Source organism: Homalodisca vitripennis, chromosome 6, assembly GCF_021130785.1.
Source record: "Homalodisca vitripennis isolate AUS2020 chromosome 6, UT_GWSS_2.1, whole genome shotgun sequence".
Taxonomy (NCBI): domain Eukaryota; kingdom Metazoa; phylum Arthropoda; class Insecta; order Hemiptera; family Cicadellidae; genus Homalodisca; species Homalodisca vitripennis.
In genome coordinates, this window is record NC_060212.1 from 53,678,297 (window position 1) to 53,702,822 (window position 24,526).

Here is a 24,526-nt window from a genome sequence, read left to right on the forward strand (position 1 = left end):
ACACCTGAAGTTTCATCCGAGCCTTGGAGGAGGAGTTGAAGTTTATTCTGAACCCTGTCTCTAGATCACCGTATACATGTTAACTTGGTTGTTGATATGCTGTAGATGGACACAAAAGTGATGTGTCTGAAGAAGATAGCCTCGCTATCGAAAGGCCTCACTAAACAATAAAAGTCTTAAATATTGGTTTTATGTTTTTTTCATGTAATTTTGGTTGTTGATGTCAAGATCAACATGTTTTCACATGCGCGCATAGATTATTTACAGGCACATTTGCATTGTAAATCAATGTTTGTTTTTAAACTCGGCATTTGTATTTCCTTTGGAATTATTTGAATGAGGTTTTCAACTATTTAACAGCAGTTTGGAAAGATATATATATATATATATATTTATACAAACCTAAGAGGATATGTATCGTTCGCCATTTACTATTAGCCTCTGCCATTGACTCTCAGTGGTTGGTTGGTCAGTGCAGATCTCTTGTGACCCCTAATAATTAGAGTTTCGGTTCATTAAGAGCATGTTTTACAGATACAGTGCATGGAGTTGACACACTACATCGTTGCTGTAATTCCTGACTTATGTGTGTAGCATCGTTCTGATATTATTTAATTACTTTAACCTAGATCGTTTTTATGAGTTAGGTATGTTATGCACCTAAGTAAGAGATCAGTTTGCAGATATTAAAGTCTAACCGATTTCTTGTATACCTGAGCAAGTATTTGGAGAATCCTGTTTCCTTTAAAACCTATCCATCGTTAAAAACTAATTTTAAACAAAGCATTTAATGTAACCTTTTTGCGAGAATGAAGTCCCTAAAGTATTTTATTAGTTCTGGAACCGCATGTGCAAGCAAACTTGTTTGGTCCAGTTAGTAGTTATACTTATAATATCTTTTGTGTTTGCCTGTTCAGTCAATAACTTATTAAATGTGCAATAATAAAACAAATTATTGTACTGAATTGTAGCATTGAATTTTAAATTGTAAATATCAATTTTTGTAGTTTTCCTATTTTTTCATAATGGCCAATAAATCATGAGATTTTATGAATGACAACTATTCGATGTAATAGCAATAGGCTATTGGTTTCAATTAATTAACCTTGGTTTTATTGAATGTTGAAATAATATAAAATTGTATGTATGTGTTTGTTGTTGATGCAATATAAGTGGTTTAACCGCCTGTAGTCTAGACATTTATTTGACAGTAGTTAAACTTTCTACATTACAGCTACATTATTAAGTATAGTAGTTTAATAGTTTGACAAGCTAGAAAGACGCGACTTACAACTTTATTGTTAGCTATGTCAACACCGACAAGAACTGTGGTTTCAGAAACTTGTTTATTACTGGGAGACTGGGTTGTTAGGAGGGGAGTGAGGAAGGGAGAGAAATGTGGGAGAGAGTATTATTCTGTACTTCATATGTTACAAAGTCGGTTCTGGATTTATGGATTTTCCCATGTAATTTTCAACTTTCGTATAAGGTATGTTTTGTTTAAAATATTGTAGGTATGTAGATTAAATATATCTACTTTATTATAAACTATACGTTTGATCTTTGTGTATAATATTAAAATTTGTTTAATCTACATATTAAACTATGCCTGGGTCGGAACAAGTTTTATTTTCATATTAACGGTTTTTCATAATTTTGTCAGACATGCTATTTTAGACAAAAATCTGTACTTTTATATACGAACCGGATGGTAACTGTTTGTGTATTTGTGAGCGCGCGCGCGCGTGTGTGTGTGTGTGTGTGTTTTACTCAATCACGTAAAGAATAATCGACCGAATGTACTGAAATTTTACATATAAATCCTTAGCGTCCCTGATTAATATAAGGCTACGCTTCGGTGGCCTTTAAAAATCTCTTAACGCTCCTTTATCTATTATATTTAAGGTTGTTTAAAATTTAAATAAGTAATATTAAATTTTTGTTGTTATTTGTCTGTCAAAGTCAGTTACACTTTATAAAAATCTTGTTAACTGTTGAAGCTATTCCTTGTTTCGGTTTGATTTTATTCGGATTTTAATAAACTATAGTAACATGTTATAACTTAATAAATAATATGCTTAGAACTTTTACTTTAGCCTACCTTTAGACTTCTTTAAATTTCTTAATATACTATAATAGCTGTTCTCATAAAATGTATTCGAGATAATTTCCCAAACTTTAGAGGCTACTTATAGAAAACAGTTTCAATCTCCGACATCAAGAAGGCATCTTTAAAATTAAATCTAAAATAGATCAAGAATTTGGAATTTCATTTTAAAAGAATTTGTGCATGATGTACCTGTTTAACAAAACACAATTGAGTGTGAAGTTGTGGGTAACTGCTAGTTACTTGCCTGTGACGCCAAAGATGTTTGCCTTAGTAGAGTTTATTTTTTATGGTTAAAGATTGAAAAAGGCAACAGGAATGCATGACAATTGTAAACGAGACAATAAATTACATAATCAATTAAATACGTATAACGATTGCCTATTTAGCACCATCTCACACAGTAGTGTGACCAAAAATATAGTTGTAAACTTATAGTTCGCATGAAAAACACAAATTTGAACCTAAAGATAGAGATAGAGTTTTTACAGATTTGTTGAGAACCTAAACAATTAACATCAAGCGAGAGAGCAATGATAATTACGAGAGGAGAGACACAAAGAGCACGACTCTATTCTTCGACATGCTCACTATTGAAGCTGGCGGTATGTTACTGTTCATTACATCGCTTTCTCTTCCATCTGCTTATTACAATTTTTACGAGGACTTGATAAATTCATTTTTGAAGTTATTGAATGTTTCATACAACTTTTCATGAATTTGTTACCAATATATGAAGGAATCTTAGTAGTGTACTATTATTAATAGCGTGGTTTAAGTAAAGTAGTATAGTTGAGTACGCTTGTTTTGTATACAGGACAATGTTACTTAGGGCTCAACTCAGCTAAGGTGCTTTAACTGTACTTGGGTTCAGTGCCTTGTAATCGTTATATTTCTAAGGAAACTGGATTTTCCGGACATTTTCCATCGTTCAGTGATACAAAATATCAGTAACCCAACGTTTCGAGATCTGAAATCTGATATCTTCTTGAGGTGAATAACTAACTAAACGCATAATTACAATCTAGGTTAAATTAAACAAATCATACCAGAGCGTTGTGACAGTCATATGATCTGATATGATTTGTTTATTTTAACCTATAATACCAAATTTTGATTTCACAGTTCTTATTTTACCTCTTATTTCTAAAAAAAAATTAACAAACAACCAGTAGGTGTCAGTAACTTAACTTCAAGGGCATATTCGCCAAAATTCTCATTGGATAACTATTGGGCTGTAAAATGTTTTCTACTAATGACTTAAAAGCTTCCAAAATAATGCTATATGTTTTAAGTTTGCATCGAGCATTTACACTTAAGCGAAGTCTGTTGCTCATAACTTTAACTAAGTTCATTACATCTGCGGAAGATCAAACTAATTTTCCTTTGCAGAGAAGCTCAGTGAACTTTGTAGCTCAGCTTTTTGTAGCTATTTCAATTGCATTTTTCATTGGTAAATAATTTAAAACGTTGTTCACTTTTAATTTTGTTAACTCAATTTCCACAATGAAACCACTTCTATAGTATTATATATTATATTTGTAGCACGATCGTATGTTACCATCTTTGTACATAATATATTTATTGTTATTTTCTTCAATATTAGCAACGGTTCATGACGGAGCTTTGTATGACACTGCCATATTTCACCAGTCTCCCTGGTTTTTTGACTGGACAATGTTTCCAAACATGAGTCCAAACTAGGCTGATTGAAATTGTTTGGCATATGTGTTATTGGTGTGTGCTCTCTCAGACCTTACTCAAGAAAAAGTCGTGGAAAAGCCTTACGTTAATTGCATTACTATTGAAGCCATCAAAAATATTCTTCAAAATTTCTTTTTAAAAACCTTAAATTGATACTCTCAGTTTTAATGTCAATAATATAACAATACTGGAAAGTATTCATGTGTTGTTTTATGTGTTGTAAAAGAAAAGTACATTTGATAAATGAAATCTAACAAGGATGAATTAAACTTACTTTATATCAAAAAACAACCAACTAGTTTTCTTTTTAGGAAAAACATTAGCAGGGAAATCGAATAATGTTCCACCATAATGTCTTTTTAGTTTTTTCCTTAATCCCCCAACGTCAAAATGCATCATAGGGTAAATGGTTGCAAAGCAAAAGAACAATGTTCGATTGGTTAAAATTTGGAATTTTCGTAACTATAATTCAAAGATTGCTTAAATACTCGTCTTTTATATACTTAAACAGATGAATAAATATTCATTCAAAACTTGAATTAGTTTAAATGAAAATCTTCAAGAGTGCTGAAATTTTAATAAAAACACTTCCAAGATAAACCGTTTCATATTGAACTAGTCTACAAATCGTTCATGAAAGTCATATTTTACTAGTCTATTTCATAATTTCTTTAATAAAATATTAAAAGCATAAGAAACCAAAATATCTGTATTAGTAAGTACTGCGTAATTGCTACTATTGAAAACCAACAAGTTTTCAAAACAAATTACAGATTTATACAACCAGGCCTCCGACATTAATTCTTTTTGCTAACATAAATGCATTGATTATATTGTTATACTATTCTTTCATTAGAAATATTGTACAAAGATAAATTCGTTTTCTAAGAGTCTTTTTTTATATTAGTCTGTATTTCTGAGTTCAAAGTATTTATTAATAGATACATAGAAATTAGTGTTTTAAAAAAAGTTTGACATTCAATAATTTGTAACTTTTACCAGATAAGGTTTAGTGTAGGATTGCCACAAATAAAGTAGATATGATCTGATAAGGTTTCGAGGTTGACAAATGGGCCGACATGAAATATTTTGCAACATATGCAGTAAAAAACGTCAGTTGCACGCTTGGGGGGCCCCCTGCCCTTGCACTGAATAAACACGCTCTTTAAACGGAGGGTGCTAATTCAGCATCTTGCCCGTGTGCATGCGCTGGATGAGCAGCCTACAGGTGTGACTTCAAAGCTCCGTTGGTGCTAAAGTAACTTCCGTTGTATGTGCAGAATGTCCTGATAGTTTATAATGATCAAGACGCGCACATTTTTAATCTATAATCTGGCAGTAGTTGCAAGTAGTAGAATAAATTGGACGTGAACTAGTCTGGACTGCTACAACGTTCATTACACGAGTATACGTTATCGATATTTAAGCATACACGGTCAATGCAATGTAAGTACATTATTGTTAGGCTACGAGGAATTGAGTATTTCAAATTTTTGGCTAATTCTTACACATGATCATAATTTACTTACATTAGGGTGCTACTCCGTTTAAAGAGCGTGTTTATTCAGTGCATGGGCAGGGGCTCCCCCAAGCATGCAACTGACGTTTTTTACTGCATATGTTGCAAAATATAATAGGATTTCGTCACATCACTGATGTAAAAAAATTGAACGTTATTTGATTGGAAGTTTTTTGAATAACTGTTCATCCACACAGCAAGGCAAAGAGACGGTCAATGTTATGTACTAAACGCTTTATTAATTCTAATAAATGTGGAAATTCCAGAATTAGATGCTTATACCATTATTAAATAAACCATAGTGTGCATTTACAAAAGAACGTTATCTACGCCTACTATTTCTCTAAATTTTGCATTCTTATTACAGTTTTTATTTATCTCTCATAATGTAATTGCACCGAATTATTTCTCTCTGTTTTTCTCCACCTCTTCGTCCCCATTCCAAATTTTAAGTATTAGTGTAGTACTTACTTGCAGAAATAATTTTCATCGTTTCACTAGTATATGAGGAATATGTATTATTATGTCACTTAGAGCCAAGGAGATTAATTAAGTTTAACGTATTAGATTCCATTCAATTTTCAGAGCTCATTCTGTTGTTCCGACGGTTTTAATTTATTTGAATTTAAAATGGGTTAAGTATAGGTTGTACGCTATTCTTTGATCATCATAAACATAGTTTCTTGTATGTGTATTCTTTGTTTGAAGTTTGTTTTCGACGATAGAATAATTGTGAATGAAAGAGCGTTTTTTGTTTTAAAAATCTGTATTACCAATGTATAACAACTTCGTTATTAAAAACAACATAATTGTGTTACAAATGCTATTTCTACACTCAAAATGCATGAAGGAAACAGGATTTTCCCAGACATTTGCCATCCATCAGTGATAGAAAATGAGTAATCCTACGTTTCGCGATCTATATGATCCTTTCTTCAGGTTAATAAATAACCTAACACATAACTGCTATCTAGGTTAAATAGGATATAAAACAATATATCATATGGGATCTGGCAGAATATATTATTCTCTTCTTTTCAACGCATTTTCTGAAGTAAGCACAAAGAAGCAGAAAGAATTCAAAACTACAGTTTTATACGAAATACTGATATGATTTACAAATTAATCATTATCTCCTCATAAACAGATACGGTGATAAGGCGAAACTGTGCTCAAATTCACGCTACATAGCCTACTAAACTGCATAGACACAAGATATTATTTAAATATAAGAAGAAAGCATTCAGTCCCTGCAAAATAAATCTTAAGTAATGCAGTCGAGCTAGGTATAAAAATACTATAATTAAGTATTTTAGTAATTTTCATTCCAAGGAATAATTAGTTTTCACGTGAATTTCGTATGATAGAGACATTTTCCCTTTATCAATGTTGTTTATTTAAAGTTTAATAGGCCAGGTATTGCAAGTCTGTTGGAAACTCATCATTTGAAACTGAGAGGAATGCAATGGACGATAATGATCCAACGCGTGTGTTATATCAAACAACAATGAGATTGACCAATGACTACAAATGCCTTACACCCTCGTAATTCCCAACTTTTTTAGAGACGACAGTTACTTCAATTCCCTGGTATATTTTATAATATCATTTTGTACAGCTCCTTATTTTGTTTAAGGTTTCAAAATCATCTCCAAAATCGTTTTTAAGTGGTATCTTCATTTATTTGGCATATGCCTTTTAGTATTTTCTTGTATATACATATATAGTGTATCACGAGAGGTTTCCACTTCAAAATCAAAGTGTTCACACAAACATGTGTCCTTCAATAGAGTCCGTCAGTCCATTATGTGTTTGTTTTTTAATAAATTGTCACAATATTGTAAATTCGAAAAATTGTTTATTTGGCATTTATTTTAAGCTAGTCGAAAGAACTGAACAATTTATTACTTTCTGTGTTAAAATGGAAAAACATAATAACAAAAAAATATATATCTAAAAAATTAGATAATTCTTCAAATATTTTGATTTGCATATGTAATGGCAAAACCAAAAGTATCCTATATGCTGAATTTGGTTTAAATATATAACTATTTACATTTATTTTAATTGTTGGGTGTATGTAAAATCAAAAATTTCCCTGCAGATTAATGTTAATAAACCAAAGATTGATAGAGAAAGTACGATAAAACAACACAATTGCGTGACAGGTTAATATGATTATTTAATTATGGGGTTTTTAAGTGATGCAAAGATTCAGCTCTTGTATGCACACAAAGAATATACAAAAGGATTAGTCGGGATTACTACATGGGTCAGTCAATCTTAAAAGATTTTTATCAGTGATTTAGAGTCTGTAGAAGGCGGAGAAAATTCTTGGTTCTCTTACAATACAAGTAAACGACAACCAAAAACAGTTTATTTTAGAAAGGGTATGCGAAATTGTTATAAAGACGAGGCCAGGAAGGTCTGAGTACCTTCAAGAATTCGCTGCCTTAGGTCAAGCTGAGGTTCATGTAAGATATGGTTCATTAAATTCTCTCCTCTAATTAAAACTGATGGAAAAATAAATAACTTATTGGGGATAAACGGGCTAAAAAACTTATAATATAAAAATTAATGGAGTTTTTTCACTAAACTATAGTAAATCCGACGGTTTAAAGGCTAAAAAATGTTCTCAATAAAAAAAAGAATTATCCTGTGTTTTTCATTATTATTATTCATTAGAGTGCAATAAGGGAACTCAAATTTATTTCAAAACTAAATGGAACCACAAGCCAAGTCATTGAAGAGGACGTCCTTTACCTTATGTTTTCCAGTCACCTGTAGAACAGGAACTAAACAATTTAGTGACACAGCGGGTTTTACAATCATCTCAGGTATCAGAGAGGTCGGTACCAGCTGTGGTTTCTTTAAAAAGCAACGGTAAAATAAGTAAAATGATTTGTAACCTATTGCACCATTTTTTGGATATTTGGTTAAGACACCGGACCTAGCTCCAACTTATCTATAGTTAAATCTAGACTAAAAGTTTACCCTTCCTCAGAAACTCATAAAACTTCTAAGAGTCACTTTAAAAACAAAAGACTGCAATTTGATATAAGTTCAGCTCCGGCTATATTCCAACGTTTCATTTAAGATTCTCTTTCAGGATTGGTCAATATATTTCCCTACACTAATTATATCATGATTAAGCTCCGGTTATAGGCCAAAAATTTATTCAGAACTTTCTTTCAGAATTTCGACAGTATATTTCCCAACTTCGATATCCTGGTTAAGCTTTAGCTATAATTTTCTGTAGTGCGTCCTCTAAAAACGGTCACAATCTTTTCCGTCTAAGGGTCTTGAACGATTAGTTCATTGTAAAATTTCTCAGTTTCTTTAATAAAACTAAATACTCGCCTTTTGTTCTGTCTAGATTTAGATAAGCTACTTGAAACACCTGATATCCAGGTTGCCATGGATCCGCAACAATGCAATGTTTGGTCTTTTGGACGTCTCCAGGGCTTTTGACTCTTTTAACTATACTTTATTGAGTTTAATTAAAGATAACAGATGTTTCTGATGAGTTCCTTCCGTGGATAGGATCATACGTGAGTGGAGACAGCAGTGCGTTATGGCTGATGATAACAAACCTGTCATATGTGGTGTCCCACAGGGATGTATTTTGGGTACTATAATAATATGAACACACCAGTGACAAAAAACAAAATATGAAGTATGACGATCTTGAAATATATGCTCAATGTAATGTTATGACATTTATCTATTATTAAAAACGATAACGTGGACTTCCATATGTAACACTACAGAATAACCTACAAGTGCATGATGCATATGTATTGCAAGCAAGGGCTAAAACTTATTACAGACAAAACTAAACACATACTACGCTTTAAAATGATAACCGACAATACTGGAATGAATTATTAATAGTGGAACAAGACTCAAAAGATAATAATTTGGAATATTATCAAGACATCAGTGAGGATGAGTTATATAACTCACCTTAACAACCCTATTGTGTGGTGATACCAGTTTCAATGGCTTAATCTTCAAAAGAACTTATATTACTTTTATATCCCTCTTTATAGGATCATTGTTTGATTTAAAATACACAATAGCATAGTCACATAAATTGATAATTAAAGATACACACGAAACAATAAAGGTAAATCAAGTCTTTGAAGCTGTTAATAAAATAATTTTATTAATATTTCTTTAACCCACAATGGTAGCAAATGCCCAAAACTATATTATCATTTTAATCCGTTAGTAAGTAAAACAAGAAGAATTGATTTGGCAACGAAAGACAACCTAGTTGTTATTTACGCTGCTTGGTTATTGCAAATACACATATTGCATATCAGTTCAGTCATTAAGTGCATGATTTATACACATTATACACACCATTAACACACATATTTGTTGTGAGTCATGATTTATGCGTTGTTTTATATTATCCTAGATTGTATTTATGTGTTAGGTAATTCAGTCAATTGAGAAAGAGATTAGATTGAAGATTTAGATATTTAATGTTTTGGATGTTTTGTATTACACACAAATGACAAGTGTTGGTAAAAACTCTGGACTCTCTAAACGTTTATTGTCAAAAACAAACTTTTAGCAAATGTTTTCGGGAAGCTTACGTCATGTATTTGCCTTGCCTCGAAGTATTAGTAGTTCATGTCCTGCTATTTGTAATATTAAATGATAAAAAGTAGCAGCGATCACTAATAAGAGGTAATATTTAAGAACAACTTTAAAAAATTGTCGGCTCCTTGTAACTTGGCGTCAAACTAATGAACAGGTTCCCTGAGGCAGTCCAACATTTAAACAGTTCAATTCCAGTGTGAAGCGCCACCTGGTACCTAACACGCTCTGTTGTGATAATGTGAGTTGGCGATGTGCCGTTGGCAAATTCTACACGGAGTGCAACAAAATAATCGGATATAACTTGTGTTTAGTGTCTTGTATCCGTCGATAATATTATATTCGGCAAGTGTGGCTGAATACTTAGGAATGAATAATGTTGTAATCATTATTTTCTAGACATTTTCCTTTGTTCTGTGATACAAGAAAACAGTAACACTTCGCTCCAAGATCTGGTATGATCTTGGTGGGCTTATTTTTGGTTCATCTAGATCAATTGGCTTCAAACAGATTGCACGCGGATATTTTGACATACAGACATGGTCAAAGTTGAAGATAAAGTTAGTTCCATGGTTTAAAAGTGTCAGTTGTGGGCAACAAGGGTTGATAAATGTTAAGTATTTTTAGAGTCTTCTTAACAAAGAAAATAAAAGAAAACATCATTGAACACCTTCAAGGATTAGCAACCACCTTTAGGCAACAATTTCCCGAGGCAGATCCTTAATCAAGGTTGGAATAGATATCCGTTTTGCTTCCCGGAAAAAGAAAATATACAAAATCTCTCAGATCAGGAACAAGGTCAACTTGTAGACCTGAAAAGCAGCGGTACAATGAAAAACGTTTCATTGGCGAGAACATCGTAGAATTCCGGCTACAACATACTCAGCGATAAGGCAATGAAAGCATTACTTCCTCTTTCAACCACCTACCGATGTGAACGATCATTCTCGACTACATGCTTCATGAAAAATAATACAGGAATCAGCTTAATGTGTAGTATGATTCAAGAGTGAGTTGAGTGAATTTAAGTATGGAGTATCAGAAATCATTACCTCCAAGGACAGGTTCAATGTATCTCACTGAAAATATTTAAAGGTGTGCGTTATCCCATTGCTTTTTTATACATAAAAAGTCTGATTTAATGATATTATTCATTGTCTCATAATTAGATATTTTTAATCAATACATTTTCTCTGTATATTTATCGAAACAGATACTTGTTTTTACTTCAACAATATCTTAAAAGAGTGTTTTAAACTACGCCTTGACCTTCAAATTATGACATAATATTGGTTACTTTTTGTTTCTTAAATAAATTTTTAATGTAACAGCTGTGGAATAAACTATAAAAAAGATTCTAGCATAAAAATTTTATTTGTATAAGAACAGTTTCTACCAGTAAATGGGTAGGAATCCATATGTTTCACTTCCACTTGCCCTAGATTTTAAACAATATTTTCAATGAATACTTAGAATGCAATTAACATTTTTTCAATAAAACCTCTTCTCTTTTCTTTGCATTTTATATAGAAAAAAATTAATCATATCAATTATATTATATTTCGAGATAACTTAAAAAGAAAAATGCATTGGATAATCTTAAAAAAATTAAAACTGGATAATCGCAATGGATACGTTGTATAATCTCGATAAAACTGAAAGATTATCAACTATTAAACTCTTCAGACTGCGGTTTCGCAGAAGAATCTGAGAATTGTGTTAAACCCCTCTCGCTTCTTGTGCTTACGCTAACTCTGTTAAACTTAAAAAAATAATCATTATCTGAGACTAACTTCATTTACAATGAAACAGTGTTTTGTTTTCCTAAGTTGTTTTCCAAGGACAGATTATTGTACATTAAAGATTAACTGAAAATAATAAAATTAATATACTTCAAACTAACTTCATAAGATACTTCAAACTAACTGCATACAATAAATCACGGTTATTTAATTTTGTAATATTAATAAGAATTTTTAATTTACTATGCCAGGTAATATTTAAATTTTTATGGAAGTTCTGATCTGACCATATATTTAAAAATAATTATTGAAAATAATACACTGTATTCATTTTTATTGCCTTAAAGTTTGTTGAAATTACTATGCTTAAAATTCCGTGATATTGGTTCTACAGAGTTATATATGTTGAGGTTCGAGATCGTACATTGTTTTTTGCATAACTTATGTAGGCATGTGTCCATGCCTAACAATAAATCAATTTATTTATTTGATACAAAAATGAACGGTACAGTTCGAAAAGGGAATTTATTGTACGCCACGATGTCTTATAAATGAAAGTCCATCATTGTGATATAACTTTGTCTTCAGTTAAAACTATAACAAAACATTTAATAAAGATACCAGTAATTTTATCACTAACCACCCAAATCTAAATAATTAAGGGTAAATTGAGAACAGAAGCGTGAAGTATAGCTTCTCTTTTCAGATAACTGTTTGACAACTATTATTAAACTATTTCACATAAAATATATATATAATATATATATATATATATATTTATATATATATATATATATATATATATATATATATATATATATATATATGTGTGTGTGTGTGTGTGTGTGTTTGTGTGTGTTTTAATAAAATTTTAGCAGTTACTTTTATTGAACAGATTATCTTCGTCGTGTCATTTTTGCCTGATTTAGATAGGAGATCTCACATCCCAAAGATTAATAAAAGGAGCAAAGACAATTTCACAGAAAAACCGCTGGTTTTTAGTACAATTTCCTTACACAAACTAGTTAGATAACCATCCGCACGAAAAATAAGAACGCTCTACTCTCATGTTATTAAAATAGTCATATTTTTACATGATATGTGAATTTTTTGATCAATATAAATAACTGCACAATTTACCTTTTAGATAATTATACTAAGTATACATTAATTTGTATTTCGTGCACACAGAGAGTAAAAATCCGCAAGTAAAAATAGTTTTTTGATTAAGCATTAGCCAACCCATCTTCCCTTCAAATATTATCGTTGAACGATGGGACACTATTCAGTGTATAGTGATAGTTGAGCTGGATGGTTAATGAGTAATTTGTTATAATAAAAATATTTAATTTTTTAATAACCTGGTATAGTACGACCTCATAACATTAATGATACTTCCATTACTGTTTTATTCCTTTAGTACTCACGGCTGGCCCACTGCTGCCATTAACGGCTGAAACATTCCCTGGCTTCCACATTAACATAAATATTCCAGCTCTTTTTCTATCAGAAACCCATCAATCATATTGGTTACTTAAACAAATCTTCCAACCCGCGAGTCAATCTAGAGAGAGGTTTCTCGCGCTCACTTTGCTACTAACAAATACAGAGGCGAGACGAGAAATGTTTTGTATATTTTTAAACAGTATTTTGGATCTTCTTAACTTTCCTTGATAAAAAAGAATTTTAACAATAGTATTTATTTATCAACGATACAACAATTTAGCAACAATATAACAAAAAAACAAACATATTAATTACAACAAGAACAATGTGAAACACAATAAGCTCCAATGGCTGACATGGCAACAATTCTAAAAATAAAAATAAAAATGAGGGAGTAGTCTTCATCACGTGTGATTCTAAAACTGGAGAACCCTTCTCTTAAAAGTGATGACACCCATTTCTTAAAATTTAGGGGAAAGTCCATTGCCAAGACATTGGAATCGAGGCATAGGAGGAAAGTACTAATGATTTCCATCAATTTGCGTTTGACCAAAGATATGTCTAGAGCGAGTTCCAGTAGGGATGCGGAAATCGATCCGACTGAGGTGAGATGAGAGAGTCAATAAAATGGTTAAGAATCTTAAACATAAATGTGGGGTCCTGAAGTCGTCTTCTATTGTATAATGACATGAGTCCAAGATGATTACCAGGGTCTTCAAATGGCACTTCAAGATACGGAAAAACCAGTTCTAAGTCCAACAAGACTGATTTTGCCTTGTTTTCCCCGACCAAGAAAATATATATACTAGCACACCCAAGGCGAAACACGCAATTTTCAAAATCGAGGGCCATAGCTTTTTTGTTGAAAGCATTTATATGATTGAGTCCTAGAATTGTTAAGCCGTAAATTTTACAAGGGCTAAAAGTGTCTAACTTTCTCTCTAAGATATTTCAAGTTCCAAAGTTGAGTAAGATCCCAACAATAAAATATATACCAACAAAATCTAACTTCTATTAAAAAGCTTCTACTTTCGGCTCTTTTAATTTACTTTGTCTAAGATGTTTCAAGTACCATAGTGATAATTTGCTTTTTTGTCCTAGTAAAAAAAAATATATAACTTACGTACGACTAAAAAGTTACGGTCTAAAAGAGTCGGATACAACCGTATAGTTCACTTCCACTCTAATTTATTTACGGTTCCACAGTTGAGGTTATGTTGTTACACTCACCAAGAATCTAAACACATATATGGGTTTTGGAATCCAAATTAGATTTTAAAGTTTTTTGCGGTCTGCGTCTACCTTCGTCTGCTTATGATATAGGAAGAAGAATATGCCATTTCTTTGCTTTTTCCTTACCTACAGTAAAAATCTTCTAATGTAGCCAACCAGTCTCAATAAAATTATTTGCAAATCATTCTCAGTTTTATTGAAGATGGGTTTATTAGTAATTTAAACATAAATTATAAGAAATATTAACCGTTATCGCAACGTAATTTGTAATAAATTTCTTCTAAATAATGAAAAAAACTCAAGTATATAATTTTAACCCCATGTAATATATAAATTTAAATTTTAAAAATAAATTCCAATATGCGAATAAACAGTTTGATAAAACTCTAACTGAGAACGAATTCAATTACGAGAGGAGTAACTTTGGTCATATTATAAATATTTCCTCTGGAACACTCTTGAGGAACTTGGATTAGAAAACTTGGTGGATTGTCCAAATATATTTACGACGAGTTAAGAAAGAAATTATGGTGTTCATATTTCAAGTACTAAGTGAGAAGGTAAATAAATATTGAAGGCCCCAAACTTAGGTAAATTAGTTTGGTTAAAACCTAAACATTTTGAAATTAAGAAACAATTTTATCAATCCATTAAGTTAAACTCTGTTATAGAAAGAAATATGAGAATAATACAGCCAAGGATTATTTATTCATCGTAACAAATAAACAGGATACACATTATGAATACATTATATATATTTGATTAAAATCATTATCTGCATTTTTATTAAATCGTATTAAATCGTTGAAAATGAGATACTTGGAATAAAAGTTTATAAATACTACTTTGCCCGCGATAATTTCTTGTCAAGTTCAGATCAGTTTAAAAGATAATCGCTTCGGCTGCAGATATGATTTAGAACCAATATTCAATGGAACAGTCCCAAATGGAGCGTTAATAATATATTAAATCTTACCGCTACAAGTGGTATAGACAGGGCCGCGCAGGCGCAGCTCATCCTTCTATTTTTTCTCTCCGTGTCACCTTACTCTGTAGGATTTCGTATACAAGCATCTATGCGTGTTTATGTTGACTAATCCATACATAGTGAACATACAGCTCAGTACTACTATATCAAGTATGAAGCAGTACCAATAAAGCCCTTAGTACCAATAAAAGCCCTTTAATATTAGGTTTTTTACTCAAGCATTTTAAGAAAACATTATAGTTCTTGATACCATATTAAAAGAGGTACATATTAAAGAGGTTCTTTTTATTAGACTAATAGTTAAAAGGAAAACACAGTGTAGTTTTGCGATATCAGAATATCATATTTTTGTTTCTAGGGATACTAATAAAAATTTCAAAGGTAGAACCAAGGACTTTTAAATTGTGTTACAAACATTTAATCTGCAATCTGACGTATTATCTTCGGAAACTTTGCATTCTATTCAGGCACCAACAATGCCATTAAGATAACCTTTTGGTTTTTGACATACAAAAGAAAATTAATAATTATTGTCTAATATAAATAATATTTATCAAACAATGTTTGTAATTTTCATGATACGTGAATTTTATAAGATACTAATACACTAATATTAATGAGTATATGTTATAGATTGAGCAAAAGGTTACTATTCGGGAATTGTAGGTGAATAATATGAAAATTGTAAATGTGTAGACGACCCTGCGTGGAAAGAATTGTTTTACTACATTATGTTTCATTTCCGTGATGCATTTCTTTTAAAAGTGTTTCATTTCCGATGTAAAGATATAGATTCTATGGCACAGTAGGATTTTTAACAGTTTTGGAAACAGCCGTAACATTAACTTACTTCTCATACCTTATGAATCCTAGGTTTACGTAGCTTCTTGCGTGGTTACTTACATAGTGCGACCAATAAGATCTAAAGTGGTGTGTACTTTACCTTACATATCTATGTAACGCCACTAGTGACCCTACAGGGTTAAATTCTTCTCCAGGTATAAAATAAGCCTCTCGGTTCACTATTGAATCCACTACTGTTTGCAAACTGGGTCTAAACCCCCCCCCCATTATGTTTCGACAGACAAGAGTTTGATACAAGGTTTCAGTCACACACAGATCGGTTACCGATATGGTATCCGTGACTCCGTGACGAACACAGAGCGTTTCGACGTGTGGTGTTGTATATCTTTTCTTCGAGCTACCGCTGTGGTAAAGTTGTAATAATAAGTTACTCCTCATAGTTTGGTGTGGATTTTCTCTGGCGGTAAATTTACTTCATCACTTAAAAAAATAATACGAAAACCTATTGGGAATTGAGTTAATTTTGATATTGAAAGAAAACCAGGCGTAAGTGTCACAAAATTACCTTTTTTATCATATATAATCATATTTGAAATAGATTACTTGTGTTTGCAAAAAAAATTTTCCACGTACGTTTGAACGTTTGCAGACACGACAAAATGTATATCGTTCCTGTAAAACTAGGTTAATATCATGCAATGTATTGGATAATGAACACGCTGTTGGAGTGTGATCACACAATTAGAAAGTAATGTCCTTTTGATGGGCCGGTTTGCAATGAACTCTCGAGCTCGGGTGTGAAATCAAGACAAAGGGTCCTTTGTGCGAAGTACATCTGATTAAGCAACATAGCATGCAATTAATAGCATACTGCCTCTTTTATTTTTTATTATTAAATCATCTTTTAAGCAATGACAGTACAAATAACAAAGTAGATAATTTTAAAGTAACTTTTGATTAAATATTTCTGGAAACTCCAAATAGATATAACTGCTATTAGCAGTATTAGGCTAATTACAATATTATTGGATGTAATAAAAAATGTATTATACTGACAATATCTAAACGTATTTGATTAAATTGATAAAATAACTTTTTTTCTCTTCTTCAGATGCAACATAATATGCCTAATAAAAAATTTATTAAAAATTTAACTAATTATGTCTACAGACAACATTTGTTTTGGCAAAGAAAAAGTATATAAATAAATTTAATGTTATAAAATATAATAAAAATATGTATATAATCCATCATGGTCATATTATCGGATGCACGTCAGGTTGAATAAACGCTATTTAGTCTATGAGTCTACGAGAGACTCCAATGTAGACTGAGTCACCACCATACGGGATTTCGTATACTCCCGAGATGCACACTGGAATACAAAACTAGTCTATTTTCCTTACATTTGAGTATAAAATAGGAAGGATAGTAAATAGAATATCAAAACCCAGTGTTAGACCAGTGAAAGACAACATTCCAAGGAAAACTTTAGGGATAATTTAGAAGGAAAATAACTTCAATGAAGGATATAGTGTGAAATTGTCTAAAATCTTGCAACCAATGATGTAGAGGCTATTTTGACCATTGCAGGAACACTACTTCTCAAACGGGTAATCATATCCAAAATGGCGATGATTTTACAATTGTTTAACATATCCGGAGGTATTTGCCAAGTTTCTTCATTGAACGATGAATTAGTTCTTGTGTGTTTAGACTGGTCAAAAATAATACACTAAGTCGGAAATCCCATTTTGATATCACTGTTGCCTACACACAAGAAATAATTCATCTTATCTATTGATATTCATATTTTATGTTCTTAATAACCGGCATTTTGCATAGGGTGAGCCTTTTGAGGTCCGGTGTGAAATATTTTATCCAAATAAAAATAAAATACCTTTAATTTGCATGTACTTTAACCTCGACATATATTCTAATGTAAAATTTTCTCCTGACTACTTGCGTGCCTTAAGGCATAAAAAGCTAGCGTCCATGCGTAACTTTATTTACACTAAACATCATTTCCATTATAAATCCTACCGCCAATCGAGTCGAACGCTAGTCTCGACAATTATTAGTAAGCCTTCATCCTATTGACAGGTGCAAAACTGTCTGTGTCCAAGTCGAAGATTAGATCTGAAAATGAATTATGTAGTGTACAATTACTTATATTAAACTTTGCTAATAAGTTATATGCTATTGAATAATCACAAAGTTAATATAAATTGTATAAACTTCTCGGCGTATATATTGTTTATGATATTCCCGCCAAATTTAAAATTCCAAGAGTGACTGTACACTGTAGATGTTTTAATTTTATATAGTTTAAAATATGAGTTGCTATACGAGGCCGGGACGCGGTGGGAAGATTGAGCAATAAATTCCAAATGTGTCCCAGCTTCCTTGGTCTGTTCCACCTGTGTCTGAATTTTGTGATTACATTTTAGGCATCCACTTAATATCCTACTATTTCATAGCCAAAAATTAAATTATTTCTATCTGTTTTTAATATCATCTGGTCGAAGAGGCGTTCACGCCATTACAACTAACTAAACTAGCTCGCACTTCCCTCTTAACTTTAGAGCATTATAATTCCTGTTAATAAATTATTTTACGTCACTCTGTACGGCCATGAGCTACTTTTTAATACAGCTGACATCTGCGAAATTCATCGTTTCCCTAGTAGCTAATTCAATTAAATGTCTCTCTCCCAAACATTACTTTCCGTATGTAGACAATTATTTTCCTATATAAATATTTCTTTCCTTATAAACAATTTCGTTATTTGTTTAACAGCCCTATGTTTAAATAGCTTATTTCCCCTGTACCACATATTATTGTGTCAAAAACAATTCTTTCCTTATGTAAATATCTCTTTCCCTGTATAGACTATGAGTATGATTCCGTTACTTGTTTTGATAGTCCCATATTCAAACAGCTGATTTCAACACCAAAATTAATTATAAAATAGTGTTACGTTTCCTTATGGAAGAATAATAACCAGAGAATGAAACTTCAGAATATATTTTAAAATACTTCGTGTGGTTTTTGCATCGTGATGAAAAGTATCGTTTAATATTTGTCACTAAATTTCTATTGCGGATCTTCGTAGCATTCAATAGGTCACTTTCGAGACCAGTAAGGGAATTTACTATTCTACAATTCCAAAATAAACAGTTAACAGTGATTAAAACAGCACCGGCTCTTAATATAGTTTGAAACCCTTCAAGCTGTTATTACTTACAACATATCGTATTGTTTGAAAATATTGTGAACAAAAAATACGATAGGAACGTTAAAGACGTTTTTGCATTATAACGTGAAACCGAAGTATGAGTAATAATAATAAAAAGAATTTTTAAAGCAATTAGCATTTATAAATTAATATTCTCTCTTTAGGTAACCGGGATAAAATTTAAGATCAAATACGCAAAAATATTAAAAATGTAAATGAAATCAAGCTGAACTCACATGAAATTAATTAAAAACAATTTAATAATATAATTTCGATGTTGATATTTTTTTAATTAAAATTGATTGCTGATTTTACAAAAACGACCCTTTTTTGTTTTTCGTGAACCTGTGGCGTGTACAGAATCACGTTTCTTCTATCATTAATCTTGTTCCATGTTTAATTTTACACTTGATGTAATAGTAGCTGAAGAAAACCCATATTCTAGTTATCGACACGGCTTTCGGAGTTTTATTTTAACGATGTCCAGTGCCCAGATGACACATTTGAGTGGCATCGACATATAACGATAACAAATAGTCTTAGTTAACGTCCGTCATAAATGTTTGGATGAGCATTAGCGAAACCTATTACTCGAGGGGTCACTCGAAACTGGCCAATAAACTTTAAAGTTCACATGCATCTTCATTTGTATATAGGTAACACCGAGTTCGATGATGGTGTTTGTCACTCTAGATTTTGGCTGAGCGTTAGCTAATATTTTTACAATAGCATTAAGGGTAACCATGATGACAACGAGAAAATAACAGAATTGGTAAATTTAAACCAACTTAGTAACATCATTTTCAGATTTTAACACGTTAAATTTATTTTTGCGACTTCAGCGCACTCTTGCGTGGTGGTACCCTCTCTTACTCACGGAAGCTTTTATTCTTTAAACACTAGCTGCAGTGAAATCAAACTTAATGAACAAAAATTTGAATATAATATGTTGAAATTCTTTAAGAAACTTTGCATAAAATTTTTCACTTCTACATTGACAAGAATAATGCAAGTCCACCCACGGAATTAGGCTGAACGTCATTGAAGCCTATCTTTCAATTGGCTGATAAAATTTCAATTTTGTCTGATGGAGGATATAAATTTTTCTTTTATGTATGATTGTCTGTCAGAGTATCTGCCTTCAGAACATCTCAAGTATCAAATGAGCTGTATATTTTTCAAGCAGCCTCAGCAAAGCCTTTTATGCGACACATAGTGTGGCGTAGCCTACCTTGTACCTAGCCAGTAATAAAATTTAAAACAGATTTAGTTTCAGGTTTACAAATTTATCTCAAAAATTCCAACATTCGATTTTACATAGAAATTGAGAAATTTTAATTTTTTATAATTAAAAATGGGATGGAATTTAATTTTTCAACGACGGATTTTGTTGAACACTGCAAAATAGTTGATACATTATAAATTGTGCATAAATATAATGGATTTTTTTATTTGATTTTTAAATTTTAAGCAGGCACCATGTTTTCCATTTTCAACTAGCAAATCACACTAATATATTTTTTTTAAAGTTACATCTTATTTATCAGCAAAGGTTACTTATGAACAAAGATTGGTGTCTGTAGATTTACTAGTTCTAGAGAGATTGTGTTTTATAAAAATAAAAAAGGTTACCAATGGCTAAACAAAAGATTTTAATTGGACATTTTTTTCAAGTAATGAGTATTGCCAGACACAGAAATTTGTGACGCCCTTTTGTGGAGAAGATTAAATTACAATGGCCATAAATAAACACTTGTTGGCAGATTTTCATTACCCTGGCAACAAGGGATACAACATTAGCGTTATAAATATAATTCACTCAAACCAGAAGAGCTCATACAGGTGCCAAACATACGAAATTAAGTGCGGAGCTGCGGGTAACTAGAATCACTAACCAGTACACCTGTCAATAAATGTAATTTTTAACGACATAAGACTGTCGAAAACTGCGTCCATTTTGCATTCCATTGTATTAGTCTACATTATAAATTCTTTCAATAAAAAGGCTAAAAATTTTGACTTATGGGTTTCTTCAGTGTTTCAAAATACTTCCAGTGTTACTGAAATCATTGGAAGTGTTCAATCAAGTTTATGGAATGTTAGATGCAATGCAAAGCAGAGGAATTGCAGGTGAATCCGTGGGTAAGTTTGTCATATATATGTATTTAAAATACTTCTAAGTAAATTTATAAACTTAATTTTGTTATAAGTCAATTTAATCACCAAAATAATCAAATCTTTAGAATAACTGCTTTACTACAGATTTAATTATTTGTAATAAGAAACTGTATGCATTAAACGTTTAACGTTATGTTTAAAAACTTTATAATTGAATCGTTATAAATTAATTTAAAGGTTAAACGAAATTAATAAACTAACTTTTCTCTCTATAACAGTGCTGCTTCCGTACTAGTTGTTACTTTTAACAATTTAACTCAATAAATACAGTAATGTATATTCTGCTGAAAATTGTTGTTCAGTAGCTGACGACATACCGGAAATTTTTGGTCGTTAATCTGAACCTTCAACACTTCAAATTGCATCTTTCAGAAATTCCGGCAATATTGCAAACCAATTTAAGTTTTGTAATTAAGCACTTCCTTCCTTAAAATTAGGTAAACTTTACGAAAATGTAGTTACTAAATTAATGGCTGGGTTTCCTTATGAGAAGTTTACGGGGCTGAAGTGTGGGCAGAGGCACTAAATATTGAACTTTATTAGATACAGATCGCATAGGTACAGCGTCAAGAGGCGCTCCGGGTGTGTTCCGCTTACCGTACAGTGTCTGAGCCTGCCGTCCTGGCTATTGCTGGAGTCATCTCCGTCAAGCTTTTGGCAGGGGAGAGGAAGATAATTTATCAGCGACAAAGCAAATTCGGCAAGGATACTGCAAGGACTGAGGAGCGCTCTTGTACGTACCAGCAAGGGAAAAATAGCTGTGCAACAAGACACCCGTGGACGTTGGACTGCCAGACTTATCAAATCCAATCGTGGGTAGAACGGCGGCATGACGAGGTGGATTACTACCTCACAATGTTTTTGAGTGGTCACGGCTACTTCCGGTCGTACCTACACCGATTGTACAAGGCCGTTTCACCGGATAGCATTTATTGCTCAGGCGTTCCCGACGACGCAGAACACACTTTCTTCCGCTGCCCGTGTTGGGTAAGGCCCCGCCTTGAAGTTACTCAAACTTTCAGTATGACTCGGTCTTTGACCGGTGACAAGATGTTGGAGGGCGAGGACTACTGTTGCTGTTGGACAACTTTGCACAGAGTATACTTCGCGCCAAAAAGACTGATCTGGACCGCAACGCGGGACCAAAATTAGGCTAGCCCGAAGTTTAAAGTGATAAGCAGTTTGTGCGACCAATAAGATCTACAGTGAGTGTACATTTCCCAACATATCTTTTAACGCCACTAGTGACCATACAGGGTGAAATTCTCCCCCGGGTATAAAGTAAGCCTCTCGGCTTGCTATTGGATCCGCTGTTTGCAAACTGGGTCTAAATTTCCTCCCTCCCCCCGCACTATGTTTCGACAAACAAGACATTGATAGAAGGTTTCAGTCACACACAGATCGGTTACCCATGTGGTTACTAACGTGACTCCGTGACGACCAAATCGCGTTTCGACGTGTGGTGGTGTACATTTTGTCTTCGAGCTACCACTGTGGTAAAGTTGCAATAATAAATTTTACTCCTCATAGTTTGGTGTGGATTTTCTCTGGCGGTATATTTACTTCATCACGAAAAAAATAATACAAAAAACCCATTGGGAATTGATTTAATTTGGAGATTGAAAGAATACCAGGTGTAAGTGTCACAAAATTACCTTGTTTATCATGTATCAACATATTTCAAATAAATTGCTTCTGTTTGCAACAACAACTTCCAGGTACATTTGATCGTTTGCAGACACGACAAAATGTATATCGTTCTTGTAAAACTAGGTTAATATCATGCAATGTATTGGATAATGAACACGCTGATGGAGTGTGATCTCACAATTAGAAAGTAATGTCCTGGTGATGGGCTGGTTGGCAATTAACTGTTGAACTCATGTGTGAAATAAGGAAAAAGTGTCCTTTGTGCTAAGTGCACCTTATTAAGCAACATATCATGCAATTAATGGGATATACTGCCTCTTTTATTTTTTTTTTCAAATTAAATCTACTGTTAATCAATGTCTGTTCAAAAAGCAAAGTAGGTAATTTTAAAGTCATTTTATATACATGGAAACTCAAAATTTATAAATACTGCAGATATAACTGCTATTAGCTGTACTAGGCTAATTCCAATATTATTGGATGTAATCAAAAATTCATTATACTGAAAATATCGAAACTAAACGTATTAAATAACTTGAGAACATTACTTTTTTCTCTTCTTCAGATCCAACATAAAATGCCCAGTTAAAAATTTATTAATAATAAAACTAATTATGTCTATAGACAACGTGTGTTTTGGCAAAGAAAAAGTATATAAATATAAGAGTTTACGAATGAAGTTTATGTTAAGTTAAAAAAGACTAGTCTCGAAAAATATGTATATAATCCATCTTGGTCCTATTATCGGATGCACGTCAGGTTGAGTAAACGCTATTTATTCTACGAGTCTACGAGAGACTCCAATGTAGACTGAGTATCCGCCATACGGGATTTCGTAGACTCCCGAGTTGCATACTGAAATACAAAACTAGCCTATCTTCCTTACATTTGAGTATATAATTGGAAGGATATTAAGGTGACTTAATATCAAAACCCAGTTTGAGACCATTTAAAGACAAGAGTCCAAGGAAAAATTTGGAGATAATTTAGAAGGAAAATATTTTCAATAAAGGATGCAGTGTAAAATTGTGTAAAATCTTGAAACCAATGATGCACAAGCTATATACACCATTGCAGGAACACTACTCAGACGGGTTATCCAATCCAAAATGTTGGTGATTTTAAAATTGTTTAACATATCCGGAGGTATTTGCCAATTTTCTTCACTGAACGTTGAATTAGTTCTTGTGTGTCAAAACTGGTCAAAGACTGGTCAAAAATAATACACTTAGTCGGAAATCCCATTTTTGTGATCACTGTTGCCAACGCACAAGAACTAATTCGTACCTATTGATATTCATATTTT